We start from the raw sequence: 21,826 nt of genomic DNA on the forward strand, positions 1-21,826 counted from the left end.
CAAGGTAAACTAAAAAAAACTCTGTTCATTTTAAATGTTCTTGCCTTAAAAGTTAAAAATTTTTACCAAGAAAACACTGATTTACTATTGAAAAAGGTCAGCCTCTCGTTCACATACATTTGCTCTCCCAACTCTCGTAAGAATTGTACGTCTGTCTAGCCCTTAAATTTTGTATTTTTGAAATATAAACTCAAGCTAGGGACCCTGGGGCCAGAAGAATTATCTTTGGTGTGTCTTATAGATAATTATTTTCGACTCTACATTTGTTCTTTCTTTCTTGACATAACTCTTAGTTCGAGGCACTTACGTACGGGGGGGGGGGCCAAGTTAAAAAATAATTAGGGTGAAGAAAACTACCCCTCTCTCTTACCCCTCTGCGCCTTTGTCACAATCATCAACAATGCTTTATATGCTGCTAGTATTTACTTTATTTAACATACATCAGACGAACCTGCTTTTGAAGGATATAACAGATGGCTTTGATGGAATAACGGTATTTCCTTATTCAGATGGTACGAAGGTAAACCAGGTCCTCGCAAATACAGTGGAGGATCTCATTTTTCCATACAGGTAGATCTATTATTTTGACACTCCTGTAAAGATGAATGTCAAATTTACCTGATCAAATTAGCCGGAAAAATAAAACAGCTTATTGTGAAAGATTAGGTGTAACGAGATTGTAAGGCGGGCGACAATTCTTTAAAAAAAGAAACAAGTAAAAAAAGAAAAAAATTTAGACACCTAATCCAACTGAAGTAAGTACTTAGTAAAATAGCAAAGTAGACGTAATAGAAGATAGATAAAGGAAAGTAAACGAAAAAATACCAGTAAGCAATGTGGTTTTAAAATTATTTTTTTTTTTGTCAAAATCAGCTTTTACAATATTCGTAATTAAATTTTGCAGTCTGTAATATATCGGATGCCATTATTACCTTACATCAGTTTTTTTTTTTTTTTTTTTTTTGAATCAGAGGGAATGCTTTTTTTAAGCCAAAAAAAAGCGTTTTGCTTTAGCTAAACAACAAAGACACTTGGAAGAGGAATCACTTCAATGATATCATTTCAACTTGACACTTAAAGTACCTAGGATATCAAAATAAAACCTTTTGTCCCCCGAATCCAGCTTAGGTGTATTCATACCTGAAACCCGTGATTTTTTTTTTCTTTTGGTTATATCAAAATTATGATGTTGTTAGGGAAATATCACATTTTTGTTAGTGTTGCCATGTTAAACCGTGGAAATAAATAAGCAAAATAAATGAACCAAATTTAACAACATTTTCGGTCGGCAGAAATTCAAACGTTTGCAATCTGCAAGCTATTTGGTGCCACATTTTTTTTAGCTCTTTTGCTGAATTTTCACCTACATTTCTCTTTTAAATTTGTTGCCTGCTTCTTCAAAAACTGCATAACTGCAAATGTGAAGGTCTTTTTATTAAAATATTGAATTCTTTAAATTTTTTTCCTTTTTTTAAGATATGTATGGTTATATAAGTTGCAACTTAACTAATTCAGACTTCATTTTCACTGTCCTTGGCACTTCAACATTTATATATAGACCGAATTACTAGGTCAAAATGCTCTCAAATTTTTAAGCCAAGACTCAAAACTGGAAAGAATTTACACTTAGACAAGAAGTAAAATAAATGCTACTGATGCATTGATTGATGAACTGACAGAATATCAGAGCTACGCGCGAAAAGTATTAAGCCATGCTAAAGAACAGATTTTCCTTTTGTTTAGCCCTTGACACAATTTTGAGTAATTATCATTCCTCAATTTCTAATTTTAGGTTTTCGTGATCTATCGGTTAGATAACCAATTCCTTTTCTTTCCTGACATCTTAGTCAATCATTAGGCTTTTTGAACTCGTCTTCTTACATCGAAGTCGTTTTAATCTTGGAAAAACATTTATGTTACAGCATAGGATAATAGTTTCTATGTCTCAGTGCATCGCTAGTGTTTTATCTTTTTTTGTAACATAGAGCTACAGGCACATGCGCAACATACTACCAATTATTTTTGTATTTTGTCTTCTTGTTTCCTTTGTTTATTGTAAATAATGGATATCCTCTTTGATTATCTTTTTTTAAGTTCCCTATTCCATAAAAATTCCATACCAAGCTCAACATTTATGGAACTCCTTGCGTAGCTTATTTCAAGCTCACTAATTTCGAAATAAAGATACAATTAAAAAGGATTGTAAATCCTGCAAAGATTGCCGTGGTAAAAATTTCCTGACGAATTGAAACGGCCCACAGTAATCCAAAGTTTCAAAATTCTTAAAAAAAACATTTTGGGAGATAAATTGACATTCTTATTTGATTCAGGAATGGTAACTATTATTTCGAACAATCTCAACAGTAAAATAATATTTTGAAATCAAATTTAAAGGAATTTTGAAAAAAAAGAGCCTGAAATCCCTTAAAAATGGCGTCTAATCGAATTGAAAGGTACACTACTGGAATCTCTACTGTCGAAAAACTAATTGGAGGAAAATTACAGCCCCTACCTTGAATAAAAAGGAAAATTAATTTTTGGATGGGTAGCTCTCGTGTCATTTTTTTTTTTTTTTGCTAGTAGGGCACTAGCGAAATCATAGGGAGCGGCTTAATGATTCATCTGAAAGCTGAGTTTTATATCTAGTCTTTTTCTATGAATTTGACTTGATAACACCATCACAGAGTGCCATAAGACACTCAAAAATACACTGGGTGCAGATTCTGGAATGGAAAGGCTAGGAAGAATCAAAAGGGTATCATGATCTCCAGGGTTGAAAACCCTAAATCCGAGATGTAGAATTCCGCCCTTATGTATTCTCTCTCCCAGACTCCTTAATATTTCTCATAAATCGTCTACTGACTAACAGAACTAGCAGGCTCCTGCCACATCATAGAGAGTTGTTTAAAGTCTAATCTAAAAGCTAATTTTTATATCTACGTGCTTTTTACAAATTCGTTTTAATAACCCCGTCACAAAGTGCCGTATGATGCCAAAAATGACATCTTTTGGTGCCTTATCTGGAGTTGAAAGGCTAGGGGGCATGAAAAGGGCATCCTCATACTTTTCAAGGTCGAAAGTCTCAAACCTAAGTTTTACAATCCTCCCTCGTTTATACTCTCCCTTCCATCCCTCTGGTTAGTTTAATAAATCGGGGCTGACTAGCAGAAGCAGCAGGCTCCTACAACATCGCAAAGATATGTATAGTTAGTTATATTTATTTAACTCTTGTCAAATCTTTTACAACCAGATAGGCCTAGGTTAATAAAGCTACCCAATGACAAAGAAGTTCAAAGCATGATGAGATGAAAGCAATGGAGAAACACATTACTGTGTCACGGACTTGAAGCCTTTTGTGGATATCTTATTCGTAGTAAATTTTTGTTTTTAAAAATGCCTGTGAAAACTTGGCTCTCTCATCCACCAGAATACATTTGGCATTTCCCAAATTTTTGAAAATAACGAAATAAAACTATGACATTCTCCTCTTCTTTAACATTAGGATGGTTATCTTTATTTATTACAATAATTTCCCCAAAACAGCAATGAAGTAAATTAATGTCAGACCAACACATTACCAAAAGAATATAGTGAAACAATAAAATTCTTACTTTATAATCTCTAAAACGTTTTTATTAATTAGATTATCAGTTCTATCAGATTTTATTAATTAGACTATCAGATATTCATTTATAATTAGATTATTAATTAGTATCTTAAAGCTCTTGATCATATATACATGCTCTCTGTAAATTTGTCTAAAAAAAAACATAATAAAGTAGAACATGGCACCAAACAATATTTCTGGGGTAGAAATACTGGAAGCATGAGAAGAGTACAATACAAACCTACATGATCGACAATCATTAACCTTTTTAGTGTTACCCCTCTAACCCACTTTACCACCCTAGTAAAAAAAATTGTGAAGTTGCTGATGGTGTCTTAAGATGAAAGTTAGGAAGGATGCTAGGTATATTAGTGAAAAAGCTTTGTTTAATAGAGAGGTGAAGGTGCTTGTACAAGAATTGTCTGAGTGATAGACCATATGAAAATAAGAAGAATGTAAAGAAAGTGGAGAAAGCATTAAAATATGAATTTAGGAGGTGTCAAGTGGAAACCATTGATAAAATTGCCGAGGATCTGGAAGATGTAGCTAGACGGCATAATAGTAAAGGGAGTAGTCAATCCGGACATGTCCCAGTTAAAGATAGGAAAGGAGCTACAATTAATAAGTAAAGAATTAAAAAGAGAAGGGCAGAACATTTTGAGAATGTGCTAAACTGGGATAAAATTGCAGGAAAAAATACAGAGCAAAAAAAAAAGTTTATGATACCCTGGAAGAGAAGGAAGATTTGTTTAGTGAGGAAGAATTAGCGACAGTACTAAAGGATTAAAAATAATAAGGCCCAGGATGCTGATAGTGTGGTAAATGAGTTTCTTAAATATGGTGGCTCTGAGGTTAAAAATAAGTTACTTAAGATTATGAATTTGATTTTTGAAAAAGGGGAAGCACCTAACGATTTTAAGAAAACCCTAATTAAACAACTGTATAAGAAAAATGATAAGAATGAGTGCGTTATTATATAAGCATTAGCTAGGTTTCTGTAGGTAGAAAATTACTTAGTATGATGACACTTTTTAGACTTAAAGATTCTGTAGACAAAGTATTAAGAGAAGAACAGTGCGGTTTTAGGAAGGGTAGAGGATGTGTAGACCAAATTGTCATTCTTAGAAGGAAGTACCTGACCTGTGAAGCACCTTTAGTTCTCAGTTTTATATATTGTAAGTAAGCGTTCGATTCTGTTGATAGAAGAGCTTTAGCAAAGGTCTTATCCTTATATGGTATACCAGACATATACATTAAAGTAATTAGTTGTATGTATGAGAATAACACTGATGCTGTTAAGGTAGGAAATGAGGTTAGCAGCTGGTTTCGTATTAAATCAGGAGTAAAGCAGGGTTAGGTTCTATTCCTTTTTGTATGGATCATTTTGATGGGCTTTGTCTTAAGGAGCACAGAAAAGGTAACGGGGGAACACGGAATCAATTGGGGAAGAAACAGTTTCCTGGACTTAGGTTATGCTGTTTTGATTTAAATATCCTAGATGAGAGTGTGAGCAAAAATAAACGATCTTTTAGAGGTTTGCGAGTTCAGGGAGTTAGAATAGGTTTGAAAATTAATGTTAAGAAGACTAAGTCGCTAAGGCTAGGAATAAGTGAAGATGAAAAGGTGACGCTGGGTAACGAAAAGATCGATCAAGTGGACAGCTTCACCTATCTTGGTAGTATCAAGGCTCAGGGTGTTTTTTTTGTCACAGTTGAAAAAAGTTTGGAAGTGCAGGAAGATAGTCTGCCAACCAGGGTTAGAATATTGGAAGCTACAGTGATAATAGTGGTCAAATATGGTTCTGAAGCATGGGCGCTCCGAAAAACGGACGAAGATTTGCTAGATGTTTTGAAGAGAAATTGCCTACGGATTGTTTTAGGTACCCGGCTGACTGACAGTATTTCAAACAGCAGGTTGTGCAAAAAGTGTGGTTCAGTCGCGCTTTCTAGGGCTATAGTAGAATAGGTATAATGAATTTGCGGAGACGTATAGCAATCTCCATGTTATTTGCGTACGCCCCCGTACCAAACAGGTTTTTCTGGTAGGTATTCTTTTCTACAGGGCATTACACCTTTGCCAAGAGACTTACGTAGTTTAAGGACAAGTTTTTCTGACGTAGATTTCTAGTTCATGATATACAATTTTTTTTTTAGGTTAAATCTGTGGTCATTCATCTGTAAGTTGATTAGTAGGTTTTTTTTTTAACTTGGCTAATAGGTTTTTAAACCTATTACTACGAACGCTACATGCATTCCATTTTTGGAACTAGGAGCGAGATTATGTGACGCTATCAGACTGGTTTCGTTTCATGGGTTTATTAATAGAAGGACTAATGTTTTTGAAAAGGGTAATTACTTCTTTAGTTTACGAGATTTGCGAATTTTTTGCGAAAAGGTATTTGCGTAAAGGTATTGCGATGGTGAAGAATGCCTCACGGGTAATTAAAGAATGGGATGCTTGCATCAACAATACAAAGAATATGCTCAGATACTTAATAGATTTGACGCCTACAAGAGACATTGGTAGGAGGTATTCAATAGCTTAATTGAAAAGTAACGATAGAATGACATTGTGACTTGACCTAGCTTTACCTCGCCGATGTGGTCCGTATAATACACAAGTGATGATTTGCACAGTGTTGTCAATTTTAAATAGTTTAGAAATAAAAAAAATTAACAAGAAATGGCTGAAAAGTGTTTTGAGGGAGTTGAGTTGCACGAGGGTTCAGTTACATACTGATTCAGTTACACGGGGATTAGTTAAATGGGGTCGAGTAGCACGGAGGTTCAGTTGTACAGGGTTTCGGTTATACCGGGGTTCAGTTACATGGGGGGTTCAGTTGTCCGGGGTTTCGGTTAGACCGGGGTACCGTTCCATGGGGGGTTCAGTTATTTTTTCTGATTTTGTGTGTTTTCGCAAGAAAATAACTGGTCTTTTAGCAAACTTAGCCATAGCTACCTGAAACTCTGCATAAATATATTCATTTTTAATCTAATTGCATAGCTACTAAAGGAACATTGAACATTTTTTCTGATTTTGTGTGACCACCCGACACCCCAAAGACTCCTGAGCCTCCATTATAATACTTTTTAAGGCTTGATTATATCTTTTCAGAACAAATTATTATTTTAGGGAATTATTTCGGTGAAACAGTTAGAGACATTTGAACGGTGTTGTGAGATCCCTTACCACAACCCCGAAGGGCTCCGATCCCCCCCCCCCAACCCCAAAGGAAGCCCCCGGACAGCAAAGGTTCTCTGGACCCTCAAAGGACCCCCGGCGCCCCGATGCCTCCTGAGTCCCCCATTATAATACTTTTTAAGGCTTTATTATATCTTTTCAGAACAAATTATTATTTTAGGGAATTATTTCGGCGAAACAGTTAGAGACATTTTAAGAGATGATTTTAGAAAAGGACTTGAGGGTGAAACTCTGTGGTCGTTATAATACACAAGTTCCATTTGAACGGTGTTGTGAGGTCCCTTACCACAACCCCAAAGGGCTCCGATCCCCCCACCCCAACCCCGAAGGAAGCCCCCGGACAGCAAAGGTTCTCTGGACCCCCAAAGGACCCCCGGCGCCCCGGATGCCTCCTGAGTCTCCCATTATAATACTTTTTAAGGCTTTATTATATCTTTTCAGAACAAATTATTATTTTAGGGAATTATTTCGGTGAAACAGTTAGAGACATTTTAAGAGGGTTGTGAGGTCCCTTACCACAACCCCAAAGGGCTCCGATCCCCCCACCCCAACCCCGAAGGAAGCCATCGGACAGCAAAGGTTCTCTGGACCCCCAAAGGACCCCCGGCGCCCCGATGCCTCCTGAGTCCCCCATGATAATACTTTTTAATGCTTTATTATATCTTTTCAGAACAAATTATTATTTTAGGCAATTATTTCGGTGAAACAGTTAGAGACATTTTAAAAGATGATTTTAGAAAAGGACTTGAGGGTGAAACTCTGTGGTCGTTATAATACACAAGTTCCATTTGAACGGTGTTGTGAGGTCCCTTACCACAACCCCAAAGGGCTCCGATCCTCCCACCCCAACCCCGAAGGAAGCCCCCGGCCAGCAAAGGGTCTCTGGACCCCCCAAGGACCCCCGGCGCCCCGATGCCTCCTGAGTCCCCCATTATAATACTTTTTAAGGCTTTATTATGTCTTTTCAGAACAAATTATTATTTTAGGCAATTATTTCGGTGAAACAGTTAGACATTTTAAGAGATGATTTTAGAAAAGGACTTGAGGGTGAAACTCTGTGGTCGTTATAATACACAAGTTCCATTTGAACGGTGTTGTGAGGTCCCTTACCACAACCCCAAAGGGCTCCAATCCCCCCACCCCAACCCCGAAGGAAGCCCCCGGACAGCAAAGGTTCTCTGGACCCCCAAAGGACCCCCGGCGCCCCGATGCCTCCTGAGTCCCCCATTATAATACTTTTTAAGGCTTTATTATATCTTTTCAGAACAAATTATTATTTTAGGGAATTATTTCGGTGAAACAGTTAGAGACATTTTAAGAGGGTTGTGACGTCCCCTACCACAACCCCAAAGGGCTCCGATCCCCCCACCCCAACCCCGAAAGAAGCCCCCAGTCCTCAAAGGTTCTCTGGGCTCCCAAAGGGTCCCCCGGCGCCCCAAAGACTCCTGAGCCTCCATTATAATACTTTTTAAGGCTTTATTATATCTTTTCAGACCAAATTATTATTTTAGGGAATTATTTCGGTGAAACTCTGTGGTCGTTATAATACACAAGTTCCATTTGAACGGTGTTGTGAGGTCCCTTACCACAACCCCAAAGGGATCCGATCCCCCCACCCCAACCCCGAAGGAAGCCCCCGGACAGCAAAGGTTCTCTGGACCCCCAAAGGACCCCCGGCGCCCCGATGCCTCCTGAGTCCCCCATTATAATACTTTTTAAGGCTTTATTATATCTTTTAAGAAAAAATTATTATTTTAGGGAATTATTTCGGTGAAACAGTTAGAGACATTTTAAGAGTTGATTTTAGAAGAGGACTTGAGGGTGAAACTCTGTGTTCGTTATAATACACAAGTTCCATTTGAACAGTGTTGTGAGGTCCCCTTACCGCAACCCCAAAGGGCTCCGATCCCCCACCCCAACCCCGAAGGAACCCCCGGTCCTCAAAGGTTCTCTAGGCTCCCAAAGGGGCCCCCGACGCCCCAAAGACTCCCGAGCCTCCATTATAATACTTTTTAAGGCTTTATTATATCTTTTCAGAACAAATTATTATTTTAGGGAATTATTTCGGTGAAACAGGCCCTCATAGGTGTTTGTTGTCTGAAACCTATAGTTTGGGATGAATAGTTTGCTATTTCAAGCTTTTCTGAGCTAAGGTTTCTTAGTATTTCATAGGTGTGTGTTGTCTGAAACTTATAATTTGAGGTATGTAATTTGCTATTTCCGACTTTTCATAACCAGATTTCTTAGTCTTTCGTAAGTATGTGGTGTCTGAAACCTATGATTTGGGATGTGTGGGTTGCTATTTTTTGACTTTTCTGAGCTGGATCTCTTAGCCTTTCATAGGTGTGTGTTGACTGAAACCTATGATTTGGGAATGAGTTGTTTGCTATTTTTGACTTTTCTGAGTTAGATTTCTTAGCATTTCATAGGTGTGTGCTTTCACAAAATTATGGTTTGGGAGGTGTAGTTTGCTTTTTGGACTTTTCAGAGCTAGGATTCTTAGTCCCTCATAAGTGTTTGTTGTCTGAAACTTGTAGTTTGGGATGAGTAGTTGGATATTTCAGACTTTTCTGAGCTAAGGTTTCTTAGTATTTCGTCGGTGAAGCTTCCACGTCAGTTTTAAGTTCACCAAGACATAAAAAATTTAAAGTTCAGTTCTAATTTTTCCATAGAAGATAGGAAAATTTATACTATTATTGTGATTATTTTCTATGAAGATAGAAATTTTCAATTTAATTCTAAATTTTCTTAAATTCAGTTCCGACTTTTCTCAAAGAGATGAGAAAATTTAAAGTTCAATTCAAAATTTTCTCAACGAAGTCAAGGAAAGTTCAAGTTCCCTACCGAATTTTACCAAAGAACACAATTCAATTCTAATTTATCCAGAGAAAATAAAAATCTTCCACATAAGTTCTTTATTTCACAAAGACATAAAGAAATTTAAAGTTCAATTCTAAATTTTTCAGTGGAAGATAGAAAACGTAATACCATACTTGTGAATATTTTCACGGAAGATAAAAAGTTCTAGTTCAATTTTAAATTTTCTCAACGAAGTGAAGAAAGGTTCAAGTTCCCTACTGAATTTTACCAAAGAACACAATTCAATTCTAATTTATCCAGAGAAAATAAAAATCTTCCACTTAAGTTCTTTATTTCACAAAGACAAAGAAATTTAAAGTTCAATTCTAAATTTTTCAGTGGAAGATAGAAAAAGTAATACCATAGTTGTGAATATTTTCCCGGAAGATAAAAAGTTCTAGTTAAATTTAAAATTTTCTCAACGAAGTGAAGAAGAATTCAAGTTCTCTTCTGAGTTTTACCAAAGAACACAATTCAATTCTAATTTCACGAGAGAAAATAAAAATCTTCCACTTCAGTTCTTTATTTCACAAAGACATAAAGAATTTTAAAGTTCAATTCTAAATTTTTCGGTGGAAGATAGAAAAAGTAATATCATACTTGTGAATATTTTCACGGAAGATAAAAAAGTTCTAGTTCAATTTAAAATTTTCTCAATGAAGTGGAGAAAAGTTCAAGTTCTCTACTGAATTTTACCAAAGAACACAATTCAATTCTGATTTCTCCAGAGAGAACAAAAATCTTCCACTTAAGTTCTTTATTTTACAAATACATAAAGAAATTTAGAGTTCAATTCTAAATTCTTTAATGGAAGATATGAAAAGTAATACCATACTTGTGAATATTTTCCCAGAAGATAAAAAGTTCTAGTTCAATTCCAGATATTCTCAACGAAGTGGAAAAGAATTCAAGTTCTATTCATAATTTTACAAATGAACACAGTTCAATTCTAATTTCACCAGAGAAAATAAAAATCTTCCACTTCAGTTCTTTACTTCACAAAGACATAAAGAAATTCAAAGTTCAATTCTAAATTTTTCGGTGGAAGATAGAAAAGGTAATACCATACTTGTGAATATTTTCACGGAAGATAAAACAGTTCTAGTTCAATTTAAAATTTTCTCAATGAAGTGAAGAAAAGTTCAAGTTCTTTACTGAATTTTACCAAAGAACACAATTCAATTCTAATTTTTCCGGAGAAAACAAAAATCTTCCACTTAAGTTCTTTATCTTACACATACATAAAGAAATTTAGAGTTCAATTCTAAATTTTTCGATGGAAGATAAAAAAAGTAATACCATACTTCTGAATATTTTCCCGGAAGATAAAAAGTTCTAGTTCAATTCAAAATTTTCTCAACGAAGTGAAGAAGAATTCAAGTTCTCTTCTAAATTTTACCAAAGAACACATTTCAATTCTAATTTCACCAGAGAAAATAAAAATCTTCCACTTCAGTTCTTTATTTCACAAAGACATAAAGAAATTTAAAGTTCAATTCTAAATTTTTCGGTGGAAGATAGAAAAAGTAATACCAGACCTGTGAATATTTTCTCGAAGAGATGAAAAATTTAAAATACTGTTCCAAATTTTTAAGAGAAGATTAAACAGTTCAAGTTCTCTTCGTAATTTTACCAAAGAATACAATTTAATTCTAATTTCTCCAGAGAAAATAAAAATCTTCCACTAAAGTTCTTTATTTCACAAAGACATAAAGAAATTTAAAGTTCAATTCTAAATTTTTTCGGTGGAAGATAGAAAAAGTAATACCATACTTGTGAATATTTTCCCGGAAGATAAAAAGTTCTAGTTCAATTTACAATTTTCTCAACGAAGTGAAGAAAAGTTCAATTTCTCTACTGAATTTTACTAAACCAAATTTTTTCTTGAATTCGCCTCCTGGATAAATAAAAAAGACATTTCATTCAAGAAATTATGACAAATTCTAAGTAAGTAACAAACTGTTTCTTGAATCCTCCTCCTGAATGCACAATACAGTTATTTCATTTAAGAAATTACGAAAAAATTGCAAGCAAGTAACAAACTCTTTCTTGAATACACCTCGTGGATACACAATGCAGAAATTTCATTTAAGACATTATTAAAAATTGTAAGTAAGTAGCAAATTCTTTCTCGAATTCGCCTCCTGGATCAATAAAAAAGACATTTCATTCAAGAAATTATGACAAAATTTTAAGTAAGTAACAAACGCTTTCTTGAAGTTAGCTCGTGAATACATAATGTAGAAATTTCATTTAAGAAATTATGAAAAAATTGTGAGCAAGTAACAAACTCTTTCCTGAAGTCACCTCGTGGATACACTGCAGAAATTTCATTAAAGAAATTATGAAAAAATTGTAAGTAAGTAGCAAATTCTTTCTTGAATTCACCTGCTGGATAAACAAAAAGACATTTCATTCATGAAATTATAACAAAATTCCAAGTAAGTAACAAACTCATTATTGTTTTCACGACTTAGATACACGATGTAGAAATTTAATTCAATAAATTATGAAAAAATTCTCAGTAAGTAACAATTTCTTTCTTAAAGTCAACTCTTGGATACACAATACGGAAATTTCATTCAATAAATTATGAAAAAATTATCATAAATTGTAAGTAAGTAGCAAATTCTTTCTTGAATTCGCCTCTTGGATAAACAAAAAAGTCATTTCATTCAAGAAATTATGACAAAATTCTAAATAAGTAACAAATCCTTTCTTGAAGTTACCTCATGGATACACAACGCTTTATTGTTTTCACGACTTAGATACACGATGTAGAAATTTAATTCAAGAAATTAAAAAAAAAAGGAAAGTAAGTAACAGTTGGGTTGATCTAGGTTCACTTAGAGCGGCGCGCCACTCTAAGTGAACCTAGATCAACCCAACTTTGTGGATATCTCTCTCACTATGACTCTGTTTGTGTGTCGTGTCTGTGCGTGTCTCGTCTCTATGTGTGTGTGTCATCACAGAGACGACACAGAGACGTCACTTTTTTTGCAATGTGTTGGAATCATTGGGGAATCCCCGCTCGTTTGGAAAGGTGCCAAGGAAAGGCAAGCAAATAACATTTAGTTTCAAAACATGTTTAATCACATTTCGAGGTCCCATATACGTCATTTTATTTAGTGTATATGTAAACATCGAATTCAAGAATGAGTTTTTTACTTACTTTGAACTTTGTCATAATTTTTAGAATGAAATATCTTTTTTTTTTATAAATGAGGTGAAAATTAATAGAGTTTGTTACTTACTTTCCTTTTTTTTATAATTTCTTGAATTAAATTTCTACATCGTGTATCTAAGTCGTGAAAACAATAAAGCGTTTTGTATCCATGAGATAAATTCAAGAAATGATTTGTTACTTATTTAGAATTTTTTCATAATTTCTTGAATGAAATGACTTTTTTTGTTTATCCAAGAGGCGAATTCAAGAAAGAATTTGCTACTTACTTACAATTTATGATAATTTTTTCATAATTTATTGAATGAAATTTCCGTTTTGTGTATCCAAGAGTTTACTTCAAGAAAGAAATTGTTACTTACTGAGAATTTTTTCATAATTTCTTGAATTAAATTTCTACATCGTGTATCTAAGTCGTGAGAACATTAATGAGTTTGTTACTTACTTGGAATTTTTTTATAATTTCTTGAATGAAATGTCTTTTTGTTTATCCAGCAGGTGAATTCAAGAAAGAATTTGCTACTTACTTACAATTTTTTCATAATTTCTTTAATGAAATTTCTGCATTGTGTATCAACGAGGTGACTTCAGGAAAGAGTTTGTTACTTGCTCCCAATTTTTTCATAATTTCTTAAATGAAATTTCTGCATTATGTATCCATGAGGTAACTTCAAGAAAGTTTGTTACTTACTTAGAATTTTGTCATAATTTCTTGAATGAAATGTCTTTTTTATTGATCCAGGAGGCGAATTCGAGAAAGAATTTGCTACTTACTTACAATTTTTGATGATTTCTTAAATGAAATTTCTGCATTGTGTATCCACGAGGTGTATTCAAGAATGAGTTTGTTACTTGCTTACGATTTTTTCGTAATTTCTTAAATGAAATAACTGTATTGTGCATTCAGGAGGAGGATTCAAGAAACAGTTTGTTACTTACTTAGAATTTGTCATAATTTCTTGAATGAAATGTCTTTTTTATTTATCCAGGAGGCGAATTCAAGAAAGAATTTGCTTTAGTAAAATTCAGAAGAGAAATTGAACTTCTCTTCACTTCGTTGAGAAAATTGTAAATTGAACTAGAACTTTTTATCTTCCGGGAAAATATTCACAAGTATGGTATTACTTTTTCTATCTTCCACCGAAAAATTTTAGAATTGAACTTTAAATTTCTTTATTTCTTTGTGAAATAAAGAACTTAAGTGGAAGATTTTTATTTTCTCTGGAGAAATTAGAATTGAATTGTGTTCTTTGGTAAAATTCTGAAGAGAACTTGAACTTTTTTATCTTCTGTGAAAAATTTGGAACAGTATTTTAAATTTTTCATCTCTTCGAGAAAATATTCACAAGTATGGTATTACTTTTTCTATCTTCCACCGAAAAATTTAGAATAGAAATTTAAATTTCTTTATGTCTTTGTGAAATAAAGAACTGAAGTGGAAGATTTTTATTTTCTTTGGAGAAATTAGAATTGAATTGTGTTCTTTGGTAAAATTCAGAAGAGAACTTGAATTCTTCTTCACTTCGTTGAGAAAATTTTGAATTGAACTAGAACTTTTTATCTTCCGTGAAAATATTCACAAGTATGGTATTACTTTTTCTATCTTCCATCGAAAAATTTAGAATTGAACTCTAAATTTCTTTATGTCTTTGTAAAATAAAGAACTTAAGTGGAAGATTTTTGTTTTCTCCGGAGAAATTAGAATTGAATTGTTCTTTGGTAAAATTCAGTAGAGAACTTGAACTTTTCTTCACTTCGTTGAGAAAATTTTAAATTGAACTAGAACTTTTTTATCTTCCGTGAAAATATTCACAAGTATGGTATTACTTTTTCTATCTTCCACCGAAAAATTTAGAATTCAACTTTAAATTTCTTTATGTCTTTGTGAAATAAAGAACTGAAGTGGAAAATTTTTATTTTCTCTGGTGAAATTAGAATTGAATTGTGTTCTTTGGTAAAATTCTGAAGAGAACTTGAATTCTTCTTCACTTCGTTGAGAAAATTTTGAATTGAACTAGAACTTTTTATCTTCCGGGAAAATATTCACAAGTATGGTATTACTTTTCCTATCTTCCATCGCAAAATTTAGAATTGAACTCTAAATTTCTTTATGTATTTGTGAAATAAACAACTTAATTTGAAGATTTTCGTTCTCTCTGGAAAAATTAGAATTGAACTGTGTTCTTTTGTAGAATTCTGTGCAGATCCTGAACTTTTTTCTACTTCATAGATAAAATTTTAAATTCAAGTATAACAATTTTATATTCCGTGAAAATATTCACAAGTATGATATTACTTTTTCTATCTTCCACCGAATAATTTAGAATTGAACTTTGAATTTCTTTATGTCTTTGTGAATTAAAGAACTAAAGTAGAAGATTTTTATTTTCTCTGGTGAAAATAGAATTGAATTGTGTTCTTTGGTAAAATTTAAAAGAGAACTTGAATTCTTCTTCACTTGGTTGAGAAAATTTTGAATTGAACTAGAACTTTTTATCTTCCGAGAAAATATTCACAAGTATGGTATTACTTTTTCTATCTTCCACTGAAAAATTTAGAATTGAACTTTAAATTTCTTTATGTCTTTGTGAAATAAAGAACTTAAGTGGAAGATTTTGATTTTCTCTGGATAGATTAGAATTGAATTGTGTTCTTTGGTAAAATTCAGTAGGGAACTTGAACTTTTCTTCACTTCATTGAGAAAATTTAAAATTGAACTAAAAATTTCTATATTCCGTGAAAATATTCACAAGTATTGTATTAATTTTTCTATCTTCCACTGAAAAATTTAGAATTGAACTTTAAATTTATTTATGTCTTTGTGAAATAAAGAACTTAAGTGGAAGATTTTTATTTTCTCTGGATAAATTAGAATTGAATTGTGTTCTTTGGTAAAATTCAGTAGGGAACTTGAACTTTCCTTGACTTTGTTGAGAAAATTTTGAATTGAACTTTAAATTTTCTCATCTCTTTGAGAAAAGTCGGAACTGAATTTAAGAAAATTTAGAATTAAAGTGAAACTTTCTATCTTCATAGAAAATAATCACAATAATAGTATAAATTTTCCTATCTTCTATGGAAAAATTAGAACTGAACTTTAAATTTTTTACGTCTTGGTGAACTTAAAACTGACGTGGAAGCTTCACCTACGAAATACTAAGAAACCTTAGCTCAGAAAAGTCTGAAATTTCCAACTACTCATCCCAAACTAGAAGTTTCAGACAACAAACACCTATGAGGGACTAAGAATCCTAGCTCTGAAAAGTCCAAAAAGCAAACTACACCTCCCAAACCATAATTTTCTGAAAGCAAACACCTATGAAATGCTAAGATATCTAACTCAGAAAAGTCAAAAATAGCAAACCACTCATTCCCAAATCATAGGTTTCAGTCAACACACACCTATGAAAGGCTAAGAAATCCAGCTCAGAAAAGTCAAAAAATAGCAACCCACACATCCCAAATCATAGGTGTCAGACACCACATATCTACGAAAGACTAAGAAATCTGGTTATGAAAAGTCGGAAATAGCAAATAACATACCTCAAATCATAAGTTTCAGACAACACACACCTATAAAATACCAAGAAACCTTAGCTCAGAAAAGCTTGAAATAGCAAACTATTCATCCCAAACTATAGGTTTCAGACAACAAACACCTATGAGGGCCTGTTTCACCGAAATAATTCCCTAAAATAATACTGTGTTCTGAAAATATATAATAAAGCATTAAAAGGTTTTATAATGGTGGCTCGGGTGTCTTTGGGGTGCCGGGGGCCCCTTGGGGAGCATAGAGAACATTTGAGAACGAGGGGGGTCCTTGGGGGTTGGGGTGGGGTATCGGAGCCCTTTGGGGCTGCGGTAAGGGGACCTCATAACACTGTTCAAATGGAACTTGTGTATTATAACGACCACAGAGTTTCACCCTGAAGTCCTCTTCTAAAATCATCTCTTAAAATGTCTCTAACTGTTTCACCGAAATAATTCCCTAAAATAATAATTTGTTCTGAAAAGATATAATGAAGCCTTAAAAAGTATTACAATGGGGGACTCAGGAGGCATCGGGGCGCCGGGGGTCCTTTGGGGGTCCAGAGAACCTTTGCTGTCCGGGGGCTTCCTTCGGGGTTGGGGTGGGGGGATCGGAGCCCTTTGGGGTTGTGGTAAGGGACCTCACAACACCGTTCAAATGGAACTTGTGTATTATAACGACCACAGAGTTTCACCGAAATAATTCCCTAAAATAATAATTTGGTCTGAAAAGATATAATAAAGCCTTAAAAAGTATTATAATGGAGGCTCAGGAGTCTTTGGGGCGCCGGGGGACCCTTTGGGAGCCCAGAGAACCTTTGAGGACCGGGGGCTTCCTTCGGGGTTGGGGTGGGGCGATCGGAGCTCTTTGGGGTTGTGGTAAGGGACCTCACAACCCTCTTAAAATGTCTAACTGTTTCACCGAAATAATTCCCTAAAATAATAATTTGTTCTGAAAAGATATAATAAAGCCTTAAAAAGTATTATAATGGGGGACTCAGGAGGCATCGGGGCGCCGGGGTCCTTTGGGGGTCCAGAGAACCTTTGCTGTCCGGGGGCTTCCTTCGGGGTTGGGGTGGGGGGATCGGAGCCCTTTGGGGTTCTGGTAAGGGACCTCACAACACCGTTCAAATGGAACTTGTGTATTATAACAACCACAGAGTTTCACCCTCAAGTCCTTTTCTAAAATCATCTCTTAAAATGTCTCTAACTGTTTCACCGAAATAATTGCCTAAAATAATAATTTGTTCTGAAAAGATATAATAAAGCCTTAAAAATTATTATAATGGGGGACTCAGGATGCATCGGGGCGCCGGGGGTCCTTTGGGGGTCCAGAAAACCTTTGCTGTCCGGGGGCTTCCTTCGGGGGTGGGGGGGGGGCAACGGAGCCCTTTGGGGTTGTGGTAAGGGACCTCACAACACCGTTCAAATGAAACTTGTGTATTATAAAGACCACAGAGTTTCACCCTCAAGTCATTTTCTAAAATCATCTCTTAAAATGTCTCTAACTGTTTCACCGAAATAATTGCCTAAAATAATAATTTGTTCTGAAAAGATATAATAAAGCCTTAAAAAGTATTATAATGGGGGACTCAGGAGGCATCGGGGCGTTTGGGGTCCTTTGGGGGTCCAGAGAACCTTTGCTGTCCGGGGGCTTCCTTCGGGGTTGGGGTGGGGGGATCGGAGCCCTTTGGGGTTGTGGTAAGGGACCTCACAACCCTCTTAAAATGTCTCTAACTGTTTCACCGAAATAATTCCCTAAAATAATAATTTGTTCTGAAAAGATATAATAAAGCCTTAAAAAGTATTATAATGGGGGACTCAGGAGGCATCGGAGGCGCCGGGGGTCCTTTAGGGGTCCAGAGAACCTTTGCTGTCCGGGGGCTTCCTTCGGGGTTGGGGTGGGGGGATCGGAGCCCTTTGGGGTTGTGGTAAGGGACCTCACAACACCGTTCAAATGGAACTTGTGTATTATAACGACCACAGAGTTTCACCCTCAAGTCCTTTTCTAAAATCATCTCTTAAAATGTCTCTAACTGTTTCGCCGAAATAATTCCCTAAAATAATAATTTGTTCTGAAAAGATATAATAAAGCCTTAAAAAGTATTATAATGGGGGACTCAGGAGGCATCGGGGCGCCGGGGATCCTTTGAGGGTCCAGAGAACCTTTACTGTCCGGGGGTTTCCTTCGGGTTTGGGGTGGGGGGATCGGAGCCCTTTGGGGTTGTGGTAAGGGACCTCACAACACCGTTCAAATTTCTCTAACTGTTTCACCGAAATAATTCACTAAAATAATAATTTGTTCTGAAAAGATATAATCAAGCCTTAAAAAGTATTATAATGGAGGCTCAGGAGTCTTTGGGGTGCCGGGTGGTCGCACAAAATCAGAAAAAATGTTCAATGTTCCTTTAGTAGCTATGCAATTAGATTAAAAATGAAGATATTTATGCAGAGTTTCAGGTAGCTATGGCTAAGTTTGCTAAAAGACCAGTTATTTTCTTGCGAAAACACACAAAATCAGAAAAAATAACTGAACCCCTGTATAACCGAAACCCCGTACAACTGAACCCCCAATGTAACTGAACCCCTGTATAACCGAAACCCTGTACAACTGAACCTCCGTGCTACTCGACCCCATTTAACTAATCCCCGTGTAACTGAATCCGCATGTAACTGAACCCTCGTGCAACTCAACTCCCTCAAAACACTTTTCAGCCATTTCTTGTTAATTTTTTTTATTTCTAAACTATTTAAAATTGCCAACACTGCAAATCATCACTTGTGTATTATACAGACCATATCGGCGAGGTAAAGCTAGGTCAAGTCACAATGTCATTCTATCGTTACTTTTCAATTAAGCTATTGAATACCTTCTACCAATGTCTCTTGTAGGCGTCAAATCTATTAAGTATCTGAGCATATTCTTTGTATTGTTGATGCAAGCATCCCATTCTTTAATTACCCGTGAGGCATTCTTAACCATCGCAATACCTTTACGCAAATACCTTTTCGCAAAAATCGCACAAATCTCGTAAACTAAAGAAGTAATTACCCTTTTCAAAAACATTAGTCCTTCTATTAATGAACCCATGAAACGAAACCAGTCTGATAGCATCACACAATCTCGCTCCTAGTTACAAAAATGGAATGCATGTAGCGTTCGTAGTAATAGGTTTAAAAACCTATTAGCCATGTTTAAAAAAAAAAAAACCTACTAATCAACTTACAGATAAATGACCACGGATTTAACCTAAAAAAAAACTTGTATATCATGAACTAGAAATCTACGTCAGAAAAACTTGTCCTTAAATTACGTAAATCTCTTGGCAAAGGTGTAATGCCCTGTAGAATAGAATACCTACCAGAAAAACCTGTTTGGTACGGGGGCGTACGCAAATAACATGGAGATTGCTATACGTCTCCGCAAATTCATTATACCTATTCTACTGGCTATAATGAGAGAAAGGATGGGATGGCTAGGGCACGTTCCGTAGACGAAGGATGCCAGATTGCCGAAGATTGTCCTTTTCGGCTAACCGTCTAGGGCTTTACGAAAAGCAAGTTGTCCACGGTTGAAGACTGAGGATGCCGTAAAGAAAGATTTAAAGGAAATATAAACTTCTTGGGAGGGTGTAAAGAGCGAGGCTTTGAATAGACTAGGATGGAGGAGCGTGCGCAGCTGTGGTGGCCTCAGGCGGCTGAATGCTGCAATGAGTTGTTAGTAGTAGTATCAGTATAAAAGTAGTAGTAGCTTGAAACCCCTCGAAAATGCTTTTATCGTCAACTCTTGCGATTGTCTTATCTCCCTGCCTCTGGTTTAATGCAACCATAGACTCATTTAGGGTAAAACTTTTAATTAAATTGATAGCACTAATTTAATGAAGTTTTATATCTTCTTTCCCTTCACGTTCCGGCGTCTGAATAAAGTCTTGGGTTTTAGCTTGCAATTATTAAATCCCGACTTTTTTGCTCGCTACTGTTTTTTTTTTTTTTTACTTTTTCACCAATTTATTTGAGCTCTCCCAAAATAATGAATTCCAAGAAGCAAAAATAACGAAAGTACACTTCCTTATAAGAAGTTAAAAAATTTTGGCAGCAATGCAGCAGAAAATTGCAATGGTAATGACATGATTTTTGTTAATTATATCAACTACACATCTAAAAATTGGTTTAATATCCTTCCGTTTTCTAAATCTCTATATATTTTATATAGAACGTATTTCATACACAACGGTATTTTTATCTTCAACTTCTCAACGATACAAAGAATAATATCCCCCTAGCGCTCTTTGTTTGACAAAATTCGAGAAATGTTTAGGGAAAGTTCAAATGGATGTGAACTAAAGCCTATGCATATATAATGCCTTATCATGGTTGCAGCGGCAGCTGCAACCTAGTAAAGAGCGAACGACAGCCCGTAGTAATCAAGAGTTGAAAAACGTGTTTTCAAAAAAAACTGTCTAATGAGAAAAAATGGCATTTAACATTGATTCAGGAATGGTAACTATTGTTTCGGTTAGTCTTAGAAGCAAAAGTTTATTGCGAAAAGAAATTTATGGTGATTTCGAAAAAGAGCCTGAAACCCAAGGCCGTATCCAGGGGGGGGGGGTTACCCGGTTTGAACACCCCCCACCCCCGAAATTTTTGACCAAGTCGAAAATAAGTAAAACCCAGACAAAAATCCGTAAAATTAGCCGAAAACTGAGTCAAAAATTAGTAAACCCCCCCCCGAAAAAAATCCTGGATCCGCCCTTGCTGAAACTCCTTGAAAACGGCGTCAAATCGAAATAAAAAGTGCACTATTGGAATCAGCATGGTCGAAAACCTTTTATAGGATAATTACAGTTCCCCACCTTTAACACCAAGGAAAATGACTTTTTTTCAAGGGTAGCACTGATCTGTCTCCCTTTTTTTCCAGGGCTAGCGATTCACCAGAACATCATAGAGAGATGCTTAATGGCTCATTAGAAAGCTGTTTCTCACATCTGCTTGCTTTTTATAAATTCCACTATCTGCAAGTGCCATATGGCACAAAAATGGCACATTTTGTGCCATTTCTCAAGGGGGGGGGGCTTGCGGGCTACAAAAACATCGTTTACAGATGTTTAATAGCTCACATTAAAGCTATTTCTCATATCTACGTTTTATTTATGAATTCCACCACCTGCAACTGCCAAATGGCACTATTGATGCCATATCTTAAGTGGAAAAGCTAGGGGCTAGTAGAAAGGGGGGTGCTACTCCGATTGCTCACCCCTGCTGCCACCTACAACTTTTTTACATAATTTATTCAAGGATTATTGATCGAGTCTAATGGGGTCAATGACCTCTTTTTCCAAGGTCGATTTGTTGTTGTTGTTTTGGCCAAGTGCATGCTCGAGGCGAATGTCAATGTGTCCAGAAATAGGAAACAGTTAGATCACACGTGACAGATGATGTCATGATTG

The 21,826-nt window shown here is 35.4% G+C and overlaps 1 protein-coding gene across 2 annotated transcripts in view; it reads right to left on the minus strand.

Moving 5' to 3' along the window:
- LOC148939978 (BUB3-interacting and GLEBS motif-containing protein ZNF207-like) overlaps positions 1–21,826 on the minus strand; it is a 106,374-nt gene that overhangs the window by 5,832 nt on the left and 78,716 nt on the right. Inside the window, exon 7 of one of the 2 annotated variants that reach the window (XR_016143430.1) lies at positions 452–593. The exons of the other annotated variant lie outside the window; for it this stretch is intronic. The gene's annotated coding sequence lies outside the window, so the exon portion shown is untranslated. The remainder of the gene's footprint in view (positions 1–451; positions 594–21,826) is intronic. 2 annotated transcript variants of the gene reach the window in all.

This window comes from Artemia sp. Qi Xiang Cuo, chromosome 20 (assembly GCF_049724085.1).
Source record: "Artemia sp. Qi Xiang Cuo chromosome 20, ASM4972408v1, whole genome shotgun sequence".
Classification (NCBI taxonomy): Eukaryota; Metazoa; Arthropoda; class Branchiopoda; order Anostraca; family Artemiidae; genus Artemia; species Artemia sp. Qi Xiang Cuo.